The 12346-nt window shown below is 39.0% G+C and overlaps 1 protein-coding gene across 10 annotated transcripts in view; it reads right to left on the bottom strand.

Moving 5' to 3' along the window:
• The window catches only part of MAPK10 (mitogen-activated protein kinase 10), a 158704-nt gene that overhangs the window by 86229 nt on the left and 60129 nt on the right, over positions 1-12346 (bottom strand). The gene's annotated exons all lie outside the window — the stretch shown is intronic.

Genomic DNA, 12346 nt, shown 5'->3' with positions numbered 1-12346 from the left:
GAATTGGGAGAACAGAACATTGCTGATAGAGTAAAATACTCTGGGAAGCCAGAGACTGCACACAGCAGTAGCATCACAGGGAGAAAACCTGTTTGTGAAACACCAAAGCCACAATGGGATCCCAAATCTTCATCATGATCCAGGCATCTGTATGCCAGAACCCATAAAAACATACAAGACTCAGCAGCAAACACATGATCTACTTTCAGGCAAAACAAAACTAGGAGGCACTAAAACCAGGAGGAGGAAAGCAGCCATGAAGGCAAGATAAAGAAAATCCTCTGAGCTGTACAGTGGCACAGCCCCCAAGGGAACTGCTGCCTGGATCCACTGAGGCTTGGCTGATGCTTTGCCATCCTCTTCTTCACTCCACACCTCCTTCCTTATGGAAAGCTGTTCTTCAAAACAGAATGTGGACTAAAGGCATGCCCAAATTTCAGGCATGAACTTCTCTTTACCTGCAGTGCTCCCATCAGATCTTCCTTTTCTATACAAGGACTTTTTACTTTTAATAATGGTTATCTGTCTCTCCAGGGGTCAGGAGGATTATCTAATTATTATTCAAACAGCTCTTTGAAGGCTGAAAGGATTAAATCAATACTATTAGTATAATTACTGAGAGCAGAGAAGAAACCATGGAATGAGAGCAGTTAAAACAGACTAGAAAAACCAACAGTAGCTGCAGTTCTCAAATATAGCCTCCCACAGTAAACTTTTCTGCTCATCCTTGAATACTTTCCTCACCCTCAGTGCTGTATGATATTAGTACCCAGGGAATGGGCAATTTGGCCCAGTCAGATAAAATCTTTTGGCCTAGGAGTGTTGTTTTCTACCCAGCCTGCACTATCCTTCACCTAAATGGCTCTTGGATCATGGGCAGGGAGACTGTGCTTGCCTTGAGCCTAAGAGATGCAAACCTCGAGCCTGAGAGGTCTGGGCTCTTGCTGTGCTGGTCCAAGGAGAGCCTAAGCACTTGCACCCACCACCTTGAGCTCTTTGATCTGGAAAAGGCATCACAGTAATTTTTTTTCTTTTGGGAAAATACTTTCATCGTGGTTTCTCATCCCTGCATCCCCTAATCAACAGGTAACTCCCTCGTGCCCAATAGATAATGCCTCCACCTGTCACAGTGTATTTAAAACCTTCTGTGAAAGTTCAGAAGGCCAATGGGAAATCCTCAGGAAAGTTCCATGTGACTTTTTAACTCAGAGAGATGAAGGAGCCAGCTGCCCTGCTGCAATACTGCTTTCTTCATCACAGTGCGGGCAGGCAGGGCTGCTCATCTCACCCCACAGCACAACCATCTGTGCCAAATGCACTGATCCAGGGCTGAAACAAGGTTCTTCATGAGGAAAAACTGCTGCAGCTGCTTCACCTGTATTTAAACCAGTGCTGCTGTACTTGAAATCCATATCCCAAACTAGCCCTGGGGCTGCTCTCACCACCTCCCATGCTCCTGAGACTGTACTCTGAGAGGTGTTTACATGCCCTACAACAAAACAGAATGGAAACAAATGGTTAAATTACTAATTTAAAATGTATGCCTGTATGGAATTTAAAAAAAATAAAAAAATTAGAAGTGCATGTTTCAATTTAAACAGGAATCAACAGGCAGCTGGAGATAAAGTAGAAAGAACTACTTGTATGAAAAAGTTCACTAGATTTAAACCTGGAATAGCGTGGCTGCAAAATGGAAGGTTGTAAGAGAATCATAGGACATCCACCAATATCTATGCCAAGTCCCATCAGTTGTGATAATCTCAATAAAGGGAAGCAATATATATTCATATCAAGTAATCAAATCCAGCATTTCTGTTTGTTTGACATTATTACCCAAATACATGGCATGTGCACAATGGGTACAGTGAAATCACTCCCTATCTTCACCAAATTGTAGTTCTCCACTTGTTCTACAAAAGGAGAATTAAAGTATTTATTACTATCTCATTACATTTCATTCATGAACGTAAAGATTCAGGGCATGAAAAAAAATTCATGAAATAGCATCATCATCTAAAGTTATTTAAAAAACCCATCCTGTCCTAATTCAATGAGAGGGGGCAATTGATCAAGTCAGTTGTCACTTAAAAACCTTTGTTAAAAACACTAATGTTCAAAGATTAACATTCATGAATTATTAACTCTTCCTGTTTCGAAAATGTGTTTGAATAATTTCATGTATTTCCAGTGCAGAAAATCCCCTCTCCTTCATCTGAAAATACCTACTCTCTCCACTGTATGAGTACTCTGAAGCTTTCGGTAATGTTCTTACTGCTGTAAATATATTTTTCCTTTACTGAAACTTGGCTATTCTGCTCTGTGTAAACAAAAGTGTAGGAAATAATGAAGACCTGAACGAATTCACACAGCATGACAAAGTGTGCCAGCAGAGAATGGCAATGTCTGATCCCCAAACTCCTTCAGAATTTCAAACGTGGGCTGTCACGTCTTTAACATGCTGGATCAAAGAAAGAAGTCCTGCAATTTGCCCACATTTTTCATATAATTGCTGCCAGTTATAATAGGGATATATACATGTTCAAATATCCTGTCAAGTTGGTCTTCACTTCAGAGACCAAAGCTTTGTGCTTATCAGCTTTTTTTATGTAGCTTTTTTTCTTTCAGTTCTAATGTGCAGCACTGTAACAGGAGACCCACTGCTTAACAAGAAGCTTCAAGGCACCTCTGAGGATAAATATGAACTGAAATTTGCAAGTGGATTAATAATAGTCAAGGAGAGTGTTTCTACTGCAAAAGAGTGCTTTTCTGTTTTGTCTACAGTCACATTTTAATTATTCTTGGAATAACCAGGGAAAGCAGTGGTGTGAACAATGTAATTATTAAGGTTATATCCCAGCAGAAACAGATCATCTTCCACTGGGAAGAGAAGTGATGGCATGTTAAAATCCACAAAAAAATCATGCAAGTAGCTCTAAAACAGCTTTTGGAAGAGAAAAGAGAGTGAAAAGGAAAGAAACTATTTTGGAATAGTACTGAAAAGGAAATACATATGAAACAAAAAAGAAGAATCACACTGAAAAGACAAGGGACCGATAAGCATATATTCAAAATGATCACAGCTCACATGCAGAAGACAGGAACAAATGAGCTCTAAGTCTGGTCTTGCTACCAGCTTCTCATTTTTTCTCCAGCCAGATATTACAAGACAGAATTCCTCCCCGACTATATTTGGTTGGAATGCCCAAGATAGACAGCCCAAGAGATCACATCCAGAGGTAATACTTACTGTTATGAACAGGTATTATGAGAAAAAGAGCCTACCCCTGCAAGATGCTGCAGCAGATTAATTAGTCAAAGTTTATGATGATCTTGTCATCATCTCTCATAGCATCTTTTCATTTGCAGCTGAATATCTTCACTCCCTGAATAAATCCTAGCCACTTCCGAGAGTAGGAAAATTAAACTTTGATGTTGGAAGCAGCTCTGAATTTGCATAGGATGAATCTGGAGTGGTAAGTGTGCGAAATTGTGGCTACTACTGTAAGCAAAAAAAAAAAAAAAACAAAAAACCACACCCCAAAAAAAACAATGAAGAAAAGCTAATTGGAAAGAGATGAGCAGAGTAAAACACTGCCTGCCTCACATAAGATAGCCTTTACCACAATGGTGAAAGCAAGATGTATTTTTCCTGTTTCGGGCACTTGATTTTAATCTGCTTTCTATTTCTGAGGAAAAAAAGAAAAAGATAAAAAATTGAGGTAGCTGTCTCAGCACAGATGAACGGAAAATATTGCCCTCTCAGAAATTTGTTTTTCTCTATTAAAAGAATAAAATCAATATAAAGCTGTTCCTTAGATAAATGTCAGTGGCAAAGCTGCCTGAAGGTATGTACTGAATCACATCAAAACTATTTTTAATACACTCCCAAGTCAACCTCCAATTCAAAATCAGTTACATTTGCCTTCAACACAGATGTCCCTGGCACTTTATGACTGGTGAAAATGACCTATATTTTGTGGAATACATAGAGAAAAATACTTAATTGCTGTCTGCATCAAGCAGCATCAAGGAAATTATTAGATTTGAATAAAACATATATATTAAGCTTGAATGCTTTGGAATTAACTTCTGATTAACTGAACTGTATGCCATTGGATCTCATTCTTACAAGCTGCTCTCTTACACATGTTAACCACCCCATTAATAAAGGGTGCTTGTAAAAAGAATTAATATCCTAGCCAAAAGCAGAATTCCAACTTTGGGACAAATGTATGAAAGGCCAGGGAAGTTTGATCCTGTTATAGATCCTCTTTCAGGGTACCTTAATTATGCGGCACTGTAGTAAACAGCAATTTCTGCCAGTTTTATTCAATTTAGGGGAAAAAATAACAGGTTTGGTTGCTTAAGAGGAAAAAATTATGCAACCAAAATAATATTTAGCCATGCTTTTACTTATTTGATAAAATTTTTAACATTCTACCAGTGCTTATCTTTCCTATATCAAAACATGCATGATGCAGATACGAAAAGCTGTTCAGGACCATGGAATAACATGCTCAGCTGCAACAACTGTATTTACCATCACAACATTAAAAGTGTGTAATTGATCACTGAACCGAGCCAGCTAATTCACACCTCAAGGTTATTCAAGAACAGAGCCAAAAAATCACTCACCCTGGAAGGGACCTTAGGACACCTATAATCCAAACTTTCTAATCAAAACAAGGACAGTTGCTTCATTCATTTGCAAAGTTAGGGTGCTCAATCCCTGCCTTGGTTTGTATTTACATGTTAATACAGTAGCCACACAACTAAAGCACTCTTACTCTAAAAAATAACTAAGAAGCTTAGTTATGGAGTGCAAGGCTGCAATCCATGAGCAGATTACACTGTAAATTCTGCAGCTACGAAACAGCTTATTTCTCAAACAACTAAAATACAGATTCATTTGCTTCTGAAAAGCTTGCCCCCTTCTAAGCTTTAACATTTGCAAATTTTAATTACTCCCATAACAAAACACTACTAGAACAACTCAGCTCCAGGATGCAAGTGGGATTTATTGAAAATCCCTGCAAACTGTTAATATCAAATGGCAGCTACATATTGTTTTACAAAACACACAAGGTATTTTGATACTTCCTGGTTTCTTTTGATTAAAACCCTAAATATATGAGGAAAAAAAATTCTTAATGGAGTAAGAAAATACCCAGTGTTTCTGATGATCAATACCTGACTGGAAAGAACAGCTTCTGTACTGCTGGACTGTAGCCATTCACCTATGCTGCTGTTGTTTAGAACGTGCCACGCTAATGCAGAATGGCTAAAGGAAGAAACACCCCTTTGACTGAGGCAAACGCAAATCCAGCAAAAGTGGGTGTTTTCTTGCTCCAGCCTAGCTGTAGATAATGCTGGGTAAAAGTTCTTCGAGGCATAAGGGATAATACAGATAATCTTTTATGCACTGAATATGGTTAAAGTTCCAGAGTTTCACTAAGAAATGGGAGATGAACTATTTAAAGAAAGCACGTTTGCTCATGCCAAGGGGTGTTGCTGCAAGTGCCATTTACTTTTCCGCATGCAAACCCAGAAATACAGTAGGTGATTAATGCATAAATTCTGAATCATGAAGGTTATAGTTTCCTGTTATACAGATAACTGCAAACTAGCACATTAGGAAAAAAATTACAGTTTTGTGAACTTAGACTGGACAGGTAAGGAGTGATCAAAACCAATCATGCTCCTTTTAGGTTCTTATATAAAAGTAAAACAAGGAAAAGCGTGTTAAAACACAAAAGGTAAACACCACCAGAAAGCCAAGTTCTTTTCTTTAGTTCTCTTTGTTCTGTAGCATTGGAACAAAGTGACTTTGATAAAATCAGGGGATAGGAATTTCTTCAGTAAGGAAAAAAAGGAGCCAAAGATACAAAGTCTGCAATTTTCTAGAAAAACCATCTGGGAAAAGAAAAAGCGGAAACTAAAACAGGCTATTTCACAATTCCTCCCTCCTTGTTGCCTCTAAGACACAGAGACACCAGCTCATACATCTTTCTGACTGCAGGGAAAGTCTCCCTGCTATGAGTAAACAACAATTTGGAATTGCTTTTTCCAGGCAGAGCCCCACAGCACCACTTCAAAGCATGGGTGCCCTCAGAGTTAGCAGGAATGCTCTAACTGATTAAAGCAGACCTGAAGCACAAATGTTTTAGACAAACAGGTGACTCTGCATCTCCTGTTCTTGGGTTGCTGAGGAAAGTTTTCAGAAATATTTGACTCTGCTGAGGAACAAATGTTCAGATAAAAGACTTTCAAGATCTGCACAAACATGCAAGGTCCAACACCTCATATGGAATCAAGATTTTCACAGGTATTGAATGCAATTCAAATGTGACATGACATTAGAAACTCTATTCTTTCTTGTATCCCAGCTCCCCTAAGAGCTGGGAAAAGGGGCAAACAGCAACCACTGTGGGTGTCTGGCCCAGTAAGGCAAGGTGGCTATGGACAATAAAGGAACGAGCTTAATTTACTTGGCTACACCAGATGGATTGAGACTTCTCGCCTCTCTCCTAAAACACTACCTTTAATAAGGTGAGGTGTACCCTAGCAAGAACAAGCTGAGCATCCTTGAGACAGTCTTTGCCACCAGAACTCTGTAGTGAGTAATGCAAGGAAGCACTAGGAAAAGAAAGACCAGAGGAAAACTTAAATGACAAAATGCAAGGAAGCACTAGGAAAAGAAAGACCAAAGGAAAACTGAAATGACAAACTTATGTATTACTTTGAAAGAATTTGGACTAGAATACCCAAGATACCAAAGTACATTGACATGAAAAGGGCAAACGCAAATTTTCTATAACTATTTATACTAAAGAATTTAAGAAGTACAAGAACACAACTGTATCCTACTTTTGACTCCCTAAATGTAAATGCAGAAATAATTCTCAGGCTCTTCCTTTTAGAGCCTTCCATGTAATTTTAAAAATTCTACAATCCATAGTTTGTTCTTCCTATGATTTTGGCTTCATTTTCAGCTGTGACTCAATTACTCCTTCACAGCTAGAAACCTTCTGATGTCCAAAGGGCCAAGCTTTCTTTAGGCTCACGAGAAAATAGCAAGATAAATACTCTTAATTTTGTCCAGCCTTTCACACTTGATTAATTCCATTCCCAATAAATCATTAACCCATCTGCCTGATACCCATCCCAGTCAGACTACAAGCTTGCAGTGTGCAAACACTGCACACGCTGCAAAGCTTTGTGCACACAAGCCATCAGATCAGTAGCAATAATAATCACACCCCTTACACGGGTTCATAATGCTCATGGTCATCTGAAGAAGAGAAAGCTTTTAAGGGAGATATAAACCCAAATGCCCTTTTTGTTCTAGGAAAATCCCAACCATTTAGTGAGCATGCCCAAGGCATAAATGCTTCCTAGAGCTCCCATGGGGACAGTGCAGCTTTGCATCAGTCTCACTGGAGGCCCATGCTCATAAAGCATAACACAGCCCTTGCACAATCCCATTGGAGGACTGGCACTCTCTGTCCTGAACTAGAAATGCAAATGTGAATGAAAAAAAAGTAGAACTCGGTCATATGCCAGAGCTCTAGAGTTTGGGATTAAGTTTCAGGGCTTTACCGTGTTGGTTTTTTGGGTTTTGGGGGGGTAGAGAGGGGTGTCAGCCTTTATCAAGGGCTCAGCAGGGGATCTTTTTCTGTCTCTGAAACATCTGTTGGCCACTAAAATCCCAATTACACTTAGCTCTTTTTCTTGCAGCAGGCAAGGAACTATGCACCACAAGAAGGCAATTGCAGTTTGAGTGGGCGACAGACCAGCGAATGCGAGGGTAGCTGGAGTCACCTCCCAGTGATTTTATACTTCAGCTGCAAATGTAAACTCCCCTGAACCAGGCAGAAGCTACAGCACCTTGCTTACTTCAACTCTGTTGCCATCTTCTAGGCTTCTAAACAGGCATGAAATATTATTAAAACGATGTTTACATAAAATATATGAATATATAAAATATATTCATACATTTCCTTGTTCTCTTGAACCCCGCAAAGGCCACATGTCCAGAAAGCACAACCAACCAGCTCTGCTGCCTGCTTCTCAGTGCCAAGCTGAAAACACTGCACTGAAAGACACTAATTCCCTGTATCATAAGTTAGTTTGAACCTGCTTCCTAAACAGAACAGATGCTCAGAGAATCAGTTATGACTGACCCTAAGTGCTTTCCGATAACATTTCCAGCTGCCATGGACACTAAACATAAGACAAATCAACTTAAATCCAACTGACCTGGCATCAATTGCAAGGAATTATCCCACTGTGAAACAGCTGATTGATTCCTCTTCTCCATTCCAAAATGGTAGCGTGAGCTGCTGCAACATGCACTGAATGCCACGAAGCTGCTCTGCAGAAAAATGGCTCTCTATCCATGAAAAATAGCTGAACTTAGACAAGAAATTTTCTTCACATGGTTTACAGCCTCCTGGAGACTACAGGATAGTTTTCACACCCTGTGCTACATAAACCCCTTGCAATAATGTGCATAGTAAACGTATTTCCAAGGTAATTGACTGTTCACTGTGATCCTGGTGATAAAACCACACAATTTAGATCTCTCCCCTCTCCAAGTACAGTGCACCACGCAAAAGTAGGATCTAGATGTTCTACAAAAATAGGTTCCTTTGTAAAGACCTCAGGAGTTCCTCCACACACATTTGACACACAATTAAAAAAAAGGCACTAGAAAATAAATTATATGTTCGCTCAGTCAGGAATAGTAGCTTAGATGTCTGGCCTTAATCCACCTACTGAAAATTAATACAAATAAGAATGGTCAAATTCCTAAACAAAACAAAAGTTAAGGAAGATTGTTTTTCTGTCAAGGAAGACTTAAGAGAAACCCATCCTTGTTTCTCAGAAAAAAAAGCGACAAAATCCAATTTTGCTTGCATAGCCAAGTGCTTTCTTTTTTTGCTTTTTCTTTTTGAATCCAAACATTGGAATAGAAATGAGCAGCTGAATAAACTGATATATTTCTCTGTGAAATCTTGTATTTTTATAATCTTTTTTCCCCATACAGCACGTTTCTGGGTTTTGGTGTGAAATTAAACAGATACATGAATAATAACAGATTTCATGTTCTTTTGAATGACAGGGAGTTCCAACTTAGGCCGGTTAGAAATTTGTGAATGATGATGGGATACAGGAAAAGGAACATGACATCTCTGAAGCAGAATGAGCCTTTAAAGCCCTTGTAAGGGTGGCTATAAAAACAACCATGCCCCTACCTCTCTTCATGAGTACAAAGACTCTCTATCAGCCATTCTTCATCCCCCCGATCCTCTTTGTCCTGAATACTCTGTTCTTTAAATAAAGAAGAAGGCTTAGATTTTTGTAATTTAAGCACCTACAACTACCAAGTTGGAGCCTTAAAAACAAGCAAAAGATAAAATCTTACAATAGATTCAGACGTCACAAGAAGGTGTTTTACAATACTGTTTTTTAATCACAACCATTTTAAAATTCTGTTTTTAAATCTCAACAGCCAATCAGCTTGAATAACAATCTTGCAAAATGCATTGTTTATCAAAGCAGATGCTACTTTCACAATACATTTTGTTTGTGTATCTTTCCTTTGGTTTTTGTTTGAGGTCTGAGGGTTTTGTTTAGGTTTTAGTTTTGGCCAACACTAAAAGGTTCCTCCAGCTTTTTTTTTGGCCCCGGCTGACCACCATGAATAAACCAGAATAAAAGTATAGTTCTAAATGTATGGCACAGATTTCTATAGCAGTAATGCATTCACTGAAGAAAAATTCAACTTTTATTAGGCCCATTTGCACCACAAAAAATCTTTAGTATAATAACACCTTGGGTTACTTGCAACAATAAATAAGAACTGGCCAGACTGGTCACCATAAGATGCTTGAAATCTGGTTAACTATCACTGCTGTTTTCTTGTTCCAGACTTTATATTTGGCTGCCATTTGTTACCTAACAAACCCTTTTGTGGGTCCTACCAGCTTCAGGCCTCCTGCCTTACAGCAGAGCACATCTGAAAGGTGCCACACTGAACCACTGCAATTCCAGTGAAGGGTACCTGTAGGTGACTGTCAACACACGGTAAACTGGACAGCCCGAGACAGCTCCTGTCCTGCAGCATCTCAGGGTAAACACTGCCATTTTTGCAGACATTGCTAAGCAGGATGAAAGTTTTAGCTTTTTTTTTTTCTTTCTTTCTTTTTTCCCTAATGGAACAAATCTCGTCTGTTCGTCCTTCAACATCGAATCACTTTTGGAAGTGTAATTAATCAGGAGCCAGGAAAACAGAGAAAATCAGGTTGCAGTAGTTTAACTGTTTGTGAATTCATTTGAGGGAATTTATGGACGTCTTGTCCTCTATGATATTTTATGAGTCCAACAAATTCACTGCAGTAGAGGTCTGGTGAGACACAATGTTATAAAAACTTTTCATCCCTGATTTACACAAAAGGGGTGAAAACTGAAGGCAAGCATTTCATACCATTATCGATTTTCCACAAATATACATAGATATGTGCATTATACACAATATAAACAAAACTGTTCAGACACTTTCCCTAACTGAAACTCAAGCAGCAGAAATGCCACTAATTGACCTCAACAGAGCAGCAGGGAAAATGCTGCCCTATTCTCCTCCTCCGGACTCTGGCCTGTTTCTCTAAATTACAGGGCCAAACCTCTGTGATAGGCAGCGGCATCACTATTAATCCCTTGTGCCAGCTGTCTTTGCTCACACAGGGGCTCAGTGCCCCCTGCTACGTAATTTAAACATTATCTGAAAGAACAAGAGAGAATCATTTCAGCAGATTATTCTGAGTTGCATCTGATGCTACCTCAGTCCTACCCAAAAACTGTGTTTGATTTCAGTTTCCTGTCACAATCTCTCAGGCTCTCTGATTAACAGCAACATTTTATTTGCAGGTAGCATGTCTTCATAATTTACAGCTGAAGATACTGACTTGGAAAAAAAAAAAAAAGAAGATTCAAGAATATTGTTATATTCTGACCATGTACATTTGTGTCTCAAGAAACACCAAAAAATTCTAAGATGAATGGAAGAGGTTTGGCAGATTAGATATGTGAAACAGATGCATTTTGTGAATGACAGGATTTCAGTATCCAGTACAGCATGTTGAAAATGTTCCTGTGCTGAAGTGTACTGTTTATCCTCAGTTCTGAGACATAAAGAATTTGCACTGCTTCTGCACACTTTAAAATATTCTGAGTCATGTATGGTGGTTTTTTACACCTAAGCTATGTAAATATTGACTTCTTTGGAAATGTAAGCCCTCTACATCTAGCCAACAGAGACTATGGTCTCGGAGAAGAGGACTCATTTTCTCTTAAGCACATAGAAACTACCAAAAATGTACAAGAAATGACTTCTGGGGAGGCACGGAGCCTGCATGCTTCAGCCTTAATCCTCCTGTCTTTAGCCATAAACTGCCAACTCCTCCATTTCAGTGACTTCTTCCTGTTGGTTTGTTGCTGGGAATGTTAGAGAATGCTGGTAGTGAGCAAGGTTTCACAAGACACAAAATGAAAAGGGAACAAAGGTTTTTTCTTGTACTAATCTAGTCAGAACATGGAAGTCCTAATAAGCTCAGCTTGGGTCTGTCTTGCATTTTGAGTTGGCATCCACTCTTCCATAACACAGATTCGTGAGTAGTTCTGACTCTTCTCTAACCTCTTATAGACAGGTAAAAGCAGACCCAAATATTATCATGACAATGCTGTTCTCATCAAAATTAATCCTGGTACACACTCTGGACTGGTGTTCCCAAGCTGACCTGAGAGGGATGCCAGGCAGAACAGCTGGAGAAGCATCAACACCTCCTCAAGAAACAGCAAAGCATTGTTTAATGGCAGGTTATCTTAACATGACATACTGGGGACCCAGAAATGGAAATAGAGTCATAGAATCATTACAGTTGGAAAAGAGCTTTAAATTCAAACCTTAAAATCCTAATTTATTCAAATTTCCCATGCATTCATTTAACATGCAGCCAACAGTTGTACCTCCAGTAGGAGGATCAGTTCCTAGGAAACTGAGTTTACCCAGTCACATCCTATCATGAATTTAATTGACTATGTATATCAAACTAAAAGGACCACAAAGAAAAAAACAAAGTAAACCGGTCACCAAGGGGGGAAAGAAAAAAAAAGCAGGCTGCATAAGATACAAGAATGCCTTGTGATTTTCTGCAGCTGTTCTCAGCATTGCTTAGCAAATTAATTTAACACAGAATGTCATTCAGAATTATCTTTAGTCCTTCTTAATGTTTTAGCACATTATAACAATTAATCATCTTTTATTAGTTCATGGGCACACAAAGAT

The sequence above is a fragment of the Hirundo rustica genome, chromosome 5 (assembly GCF_015227805.2).
Source record: "Hirundo rustica isolate bHirRus1 chromosome 5, bHirRus1.pri.v3, whole genome shotgun sequence".
Taxonomy (NCBI): domain Eukaryota; kingdom Metazoa; phylum Chordata; class Aves; order Passeriformes; family Hirundinidae; genus Hirundo; species Hirundo rustica.
Note: the sequence above shows the minus strand (reverse complement) of the source record. Positions and strands in the feature narration are given on the sequence as shown.